The sequence below is a fragment of the Chiloscyllium punctatum genome, chromosome 32, assembly GCF_047496795.1.
Source record: "Chiloscyllium punctatum isolate Juve2018m chromosome 32, sChiPun1.3, whole genome shotgun sequence".
Taxonomy (NCBI): Eukaryota; Metazoa; Chordata; class Chondrichthyes; order Orectolobiformes; family Hemiscylliidae; genus Chiloscyllium; species Chiloscyllium punctatum.
The window spans coordinates 68,880,314-68,887,131 of NC_092770.1; positions in this window are offsets into that span (position 1 = coordinate 68,880,314).

Sequence of the window (6,818 nt, forward strand, 5' to 3'; positions counted from 1 at the left end):
TAGTGTGGACTTAGTAGGGCAAATGGCATGCTTCCACCCTGTAGAAATTGTACGATTTCTACCTCAGAATCCAGTAATGGAGGTGATCCCCAATGGCTAGCATCCCTGCAAAAGCTGTCTCTTCCATGAAATGAATCTACTGGACAGCTCTGGCAAAGAAGACCATCAGTGACCAGAATGCAGTGACATGCAGCCATTTGTAAGGTGCCACTAATGTTCTCATTTGATTTTTGAAAGGTGTCAAGTGAAAAGGTTCAAGGCCAAAGTGATTTTGACAGGATCCATACAGCATAGCAACCATCCTACAAGATGCAAGGTCTTTGGTAGTGAGGTAACAGATGTTCTGATAATTTGCTTGATGAGCTGCAAACTCCTGCATCACTGCTTCCTGTTCATTGACAGGCAGATCTATCTTTGGTGACTAATCTTGTATTGCATATGTGTCATACTCTTCTCTCTGATGTCCTCCTGATGTTCTTCTTAGTTTCCTCTTAAACCCAAAATCTGTCAGTTGTGCCTTCATTGCAAGCTAAAGCTTTCCTTTTGAACATGTGGCTTTCTAGCCCCTCAAATGTATGCATCCGATAATGCTAGCAATATACTGACTGGGTTTGAAATGTGGGTTCTGAATGCCCATTTTACCTGCCACCTTTGCAGCACCAAGGAGATCTCCTTAGCAAAATGCTAAATTCCTTCAGACTCTACTGGAATGTAGGTGATATCCTGAGGCAGCCATAATTGTCTTGCCATTGCGTAGCCACCTTCCCTCAGCTGCTCAGAAACTCTAAATTTTCTGAACTGGTGTGCTTTTTTAAAAATTCAATTTTATCCCTTCAATAAACTCTGAGGTGAGCTTTAATACCAGTTTTCGTAAGTTAATTGGAGATTACAGGATTCCTATCCTGTCCTTTTTTGATGATTACTGCCAGCCCAGGAAATTGCGCCTTGAATTGAAATGTCACTTTCACCAGCATTTTTGGAGAATTCCTCCAATCTACTTCTGTCTTCAAGTCTGTGACTTGTTATCAGAATGGAGGAAAGATAGAAAATAATAGGCAAGTAAAAGGTGGGGGGGGGGGGGGGGGGGGAATGGCATTACAGTGGAGTAAAGCAAAAGGTAAATCTATGATAGAGTGGAAGACAGGAGAGAATTAATAACAAAGGCTTTCATGGTAAAATAAAAGCCAAATGAAATAGCACAGGGTAAAATAACCAAAGATTTGTCTAGATGAAGTGTGAAATGCCGGATAGCAGCTGTTAGTGTAGTTTGAAAGAAATTAAAGCAACAAAAAGGAAGAAAAAAACAACAAAATGGAGGTAGAAGTTATGATCTAAAATGTTGAACTCAAATGGCAAAAGCTGTAGAATTCAAAGTCAAAAAAAGAAGTGCTATTCCTTTATCTTGTGTTGAACTTCACTGGAATACTGAGACAGACCAAGGACAGAAAAGTCAGAACAAGGGGCAAGGTGGAGAATAAAGATAATTAATAACAAAAAGTGCAGAGTCATGCTTGCAGACTGAACAAAGACGATCAGCAAAAAAAGTACCTGGTTTGCTTTTGGTCTTGAATAAACACAAACAAGCAGATATTTATTTTGTGCAATAATGTAAAAGGGGTGATAATAATTCCACCTTGTTTTACATTATGCCTGATTTATACTTACACTGAAATCAAACTCAGGAGAACTGTATCATCAACTTTGACTCATGATATCTCCTTTTTCACTTTTGCACAGTCATGATCGACCTCAAACCTCTAGATCCCATGGTAACAGAAGAGGCATGTTAGTTTTGATTGATTATACAGGGAAGAAGTAGTGAATTTAATATTCAATAGCTAATCCTGCTATTATAGTTCTGACTTGTGTCACTGAATGGCAGCTTGCAATGAATCGATGTGATTGATCACCTCGTTTGATGACAAAAATAATCCCCCCATAAGTGGAACTTGGTTCATTATTTAAAAGTTAAAGCATACTTTGTCTACTCAAAAGCAGAACTTTATTTTAGAATTTCTTTTAGTAATGTTGGAAACCTCACATTGAATAACTTTACGGGCATGTCATATTAGCAGATGGTCAGGAGTAAATATTGAAAGATTTAGTGCTTAACTTAACAGAATTTGTAAAGTCCATTACATCTGTTAGATGACAGTGTTTACACACTGTATCATTGCTAAAACAGCATTTCAATAATACAGGTAGACTTACACATACCAGATTAGGTAAAGATGAGAAGCTGGCTAAAGCAGCAGTTAAAAATTTCTGTTTACAATGTACTAGTAGCCCCCAAGAGGAAGCACCAAAAGTAGCAAAACTGCTCAATGTTCAAAGGCCAAATAAAGAAAAGGACAAGGGCCTTTTTGTCTTGTATTAATAGAGGAACAGTGTAAGTACTAGAAATGCATCAACCTCACACTGAAAGCAAACCAGTAAACAACCTTCCTAATAGCATATAATCTTACAAGGCACAAAACTATTACATTGCGGTTAAACAAAACCCTGCTAATTCTCTGGAGCCTGATGAAGGGCTTATACCTGAAACGTCGATTCTCCTGCTCCTTGGATACTGCTTGACTTGTTGTGCTTTTCCAGCACCACACTCTCGACTCGTACTCTGGAACATGTAAACTATGTCTTTGTCAATGAAAATTTCAACATTATTTGTTCAGGCACTCTTTAAAGCTTCACTTTAGAATGTTATTAATTATAGTCAAAATTTTAATTGGAATATGATTCACTGATCTTTGAGTTTTGGCTACAAGAAAGGAAATGCAATTTGTTAAGTCATATATAATCCCTGTACTGACTCATTTGGTTTGATAGCTATCAAAATAGACTGGAGATATGCAAGATGTTCCGAAGTGAAGTTATGTAACGTATCCTAGAGCCATTGAGTCATAGAGACGTACAGCATGAAAACAGACTCTTCAGTGCAACTCGTCCATGCCAATCAGGTATCTCAACCCAATCTAGTCCCATCTGCCAGCACCTGGCCCATATCCCTCCAAATCCTTCCTATTCATATACCCATCCTTTTAAATGTTGCAATTGTACCAGCCTCCACCACTTCCTCTGGCAGTGCATTCCATACACGTACCACCCTCTGCATGAAAAAGTTGCCTCTTAGGTCTCTTTTATATCTTTCCCCTCTCACGCTAAACCTATGCCCTCTAGTTCTGGACTCCCTAACCCCAGGGAAAATACCTCGTCCATTTCTCTTATCCATGCCCCGCATGATTTTATAAACCTCCATAAGATCACCCCTCAGCCTCCAATGCTTCAGGGAAAACATTGTGGGTCTGAGTGGGATGCTGTTCGGAGGGTTGGTGTGGACTTAGTGGGCATAATGGCCTGCTTACACCCTGTAGGGATTCTATGATTTCTACCTCAGAATCCAGTAATGGCCCCAGCCTATTCAACCTCTCCCTCTAGCTCAAATCCTCCAACCCTGGCAATATCCTTGTAAATCTTTTCTGAACCCTTTCAAACTTCACAACATCCTTCCAATAGGAAGGAGACCAGAATGCACGCAATATTCCAAAAGTGGCCTAAACAATGTCCTGTATATTTGCAACATGACCTACCAACTCCCACACTCAATATTCTGACCAATAAAAACAAGCATACCAAACACCTTCTTCACTATCCTATCTGCCTGCGACTCTACTTTCAAAGAGCTATGAACCTGCACTCCAACGTGTCTGCTCAGCAACACTCCCTGGGACCTTACCATTACATGTGTAAGTCCTGCTAAGATTTGCTTTCCCAAAATGCAGCACCTTGCATTTATCTAAATGAAACTCCAAGTACCACTTCTCAGCCCATTGGCCCATCTGGTCAAGATCCCGTTGTAATCGGTAGTAACCTTCTTCGCTCCAATTTTGGTGTCATCTGTAAACTTACTAACTGTACCTCTTGTGCTCACATCCAAATCTTTTATATAAATGATGAAAAGTTGTGGACCCAGAACCGATCCTTGTGGCACTCCACTGGTCACAGGCCTCCAGTCTGAAAATGCAACCCTCCACCACCATACTCTGTCTTCTACCTTTGAGCCAGTTCTGTATCCAAATGGCTAGTTGTCCCTGTATTCCATGAGATCTAACCTTGCTAAGTAGTCTCCCATGGAGAACCTTGTCGAACGCCTTACTGAAGTCCATATAGATCACATCTACGGCTTTTCCCTCATCAATCCTCTTTGTTACTTCTTCAAAAAACTCAGACAAGTTTGTGAGACATGATTTCCCACACTCACAAAGCCATGTTGACAATCCCTAATAGTTCTTGCCTTTCCAAATACATGTCCATCCAGTCCCTCAGAATTTCCTCCAATAATTTGCCCACCACCGAAGTCAGCCTCACCGGTCTATAGTTCCCTGGCTTGCCCTTAGCACCTTCCTTAAATAGGGGCACCACATTAGCCAACCTCCAGTCTTCCGGCACCTCACCTGTAATTATCTATGATACAAGTATCTCAGCAACGGCCCCAAAAATCACTTCCCTAGCTTCCCACAGAGTTCTTGGCTACACCTGATCAGGTCCTGGGGATTTATCCACTTTTATGGGTTTCAAAAATCCAGCACTTCCTCCTCTGTAATATGGACATTTTTCAAGGAGTCATTATCTCTTTTCCCAGATTCTATATCTTCCATGTCCTTCTCCATCGTAAATTGATGCAACATACTCATTTAATATCTCCCCCATCTCCTGTGGTTCCAAGCGTAGGATGGCTTGCTGATCTTTGAGGGGCCCTATTCTCTCCCTCGTTACCCTTTTGTCCTTAATGTATTTGTAAAAACCCTTTGGATTCTCCTTAACTCTTATTTGCCAAAGCTATCTCAGGTCTCCTTTTTGCCCTCCTGATTTCCCTCGAGTATACTCCTACTGCCTTTACACTCTTCCAAATACAGGTATTGACTCGATCTATCCTGTCTATACCTGACATATGCTTCCTTCTTTTTCTTAACTAAACTCTGGATATCTTTAGTCATCTAGCATTCCCTTCAACTACCAGCCTTTCCTTTCATCCTAACAGGAATATACTGTCTCTGGACTCTTATTATCTCATTTTTGAAGGCTTCCCATTTTCTGGCTGTCGCTTTACCTGCATGTTTTTCCATTTTTACCCTTGAGTGCTCTAAATGAGACACTTTTACTGATAGTTCCATAATCATTTTCCTGCTGGACTTTATTCAGGGCAAATTATTTCTAGTGGGCCAAATTCTGTATCCTGGGAAGTCAGGGAAATAAAAAAAGAGCTGTTAAAAGCATTTTATCTGTGGACCCACGACCAGTCATGGGAGCAGTGCATTTGTCAAAGAACATTTGAGGAATTCTAACCATTGGACTGAACGTTACACCAGTATTGAGAACGTTGCACGTTATTAAGTATGTTCCTGAGAAATAGAGGAGGAGGATTGAACTTACCAACGTGAACCAAACTTTGTAGAGACAGGAAATTTCTCAGGATTGAAGAGGTTGATGGAAGTCAACAATTGTCAGATTGTTTCATTAAAATAACAGCTGGTATGGGGAGATTACTGGAGATCCCAGAAGGGGGGGGGGGTGTAGACGTTGGACAGAAGAAAATTTACAAATGGAAAAGTTACAGCCCAATTCTCTGATAAGGTGGGGGCGGGGGGGGAAGCAAGATTTATCTGATACCTATACAGCTCAATTGGGATTCTGTATGCAAAATTTTAATTTAACTTATGGATTTATTATTTGATCAGTTTTATCCATTGAACATTCAGGTGCCCATGATATGGGTGCCATTCTTAAGCTACAATCATCCTTTAATACATATGGAATGAAAACAAAATGTTGGAGAAGCTCTTAGGTTTCTGTGAAGAGAGAAACAAAGTTAATGTTTCAAGTCTGAGATGGCTCTTCTCATATTATTCATTTCTGATGGCACTGAATTACAGAAGTTAGAGAAGAATGTGAAGAGAGCACCCATTAACTCTTTTGTTCTTTTGAGGTATCATATTGACTATTCCACTTTCTTAACTAACTCCCTGGGATTGCTATAGGCTTTTGTAGTTCTCTTAGTAGACTTCTCGATTGATCAATAGTCCTTCCTTTAATTGCCTCTGGTATCACTGCTTCTCACTTGCTAATTATTAATTCTGGAAACCAATACTGGACTTTGCACCTGTCTTAGCTTCATTGAATAGATATATAGAATTTGCCTTACTTCCTGCTTTATACCAGTATTCTACCATATGGAGCAACTGATTGCTTCAATGTAGCACCAACTCAAACCAATACAAATGGAAAATAGCAAATCTGGACAATCAAACAACATTACCAAAGCCATTACCCAGTTCTGAACAGTCTCCACAGATGCTGGCAGACCTGCAAAGTTTCTCTGTCACTTGGTTTTTGTTTCAAATCTTTGACAATGTTTTTCTTTTATTACCGGAGCTCCATTATAATTAGTTCCACTTATATCTTATGATTGACAGGAAATTTTAACTTGCTGAAATAAATAGCAGGATCTGCAATGTTTCAGCTAAGCCATGCTAAAAAGTAAATGTCTCGCTAATAGCAGATAGTTAACAAGCTGTTTGAAGAATTGTCAGTGAAAAAGGAATTGAACTATTTGCAATTAAGACTTGAATCACAATCTCTGGAATATTGTAAACCTAAAAACGATGGTTTAAACTGAGTTGCTATTGACCATACTTCAACTTGCAGCTATGAAACAATTCATATTAGTCGAACCATTACCTAAATAAAAAGCTATGTTAAACCTGAAGTTGTTCAATATCAAACCTAAAATGCTCAGCAGAAGGTGCATTTCCTGAAATTTT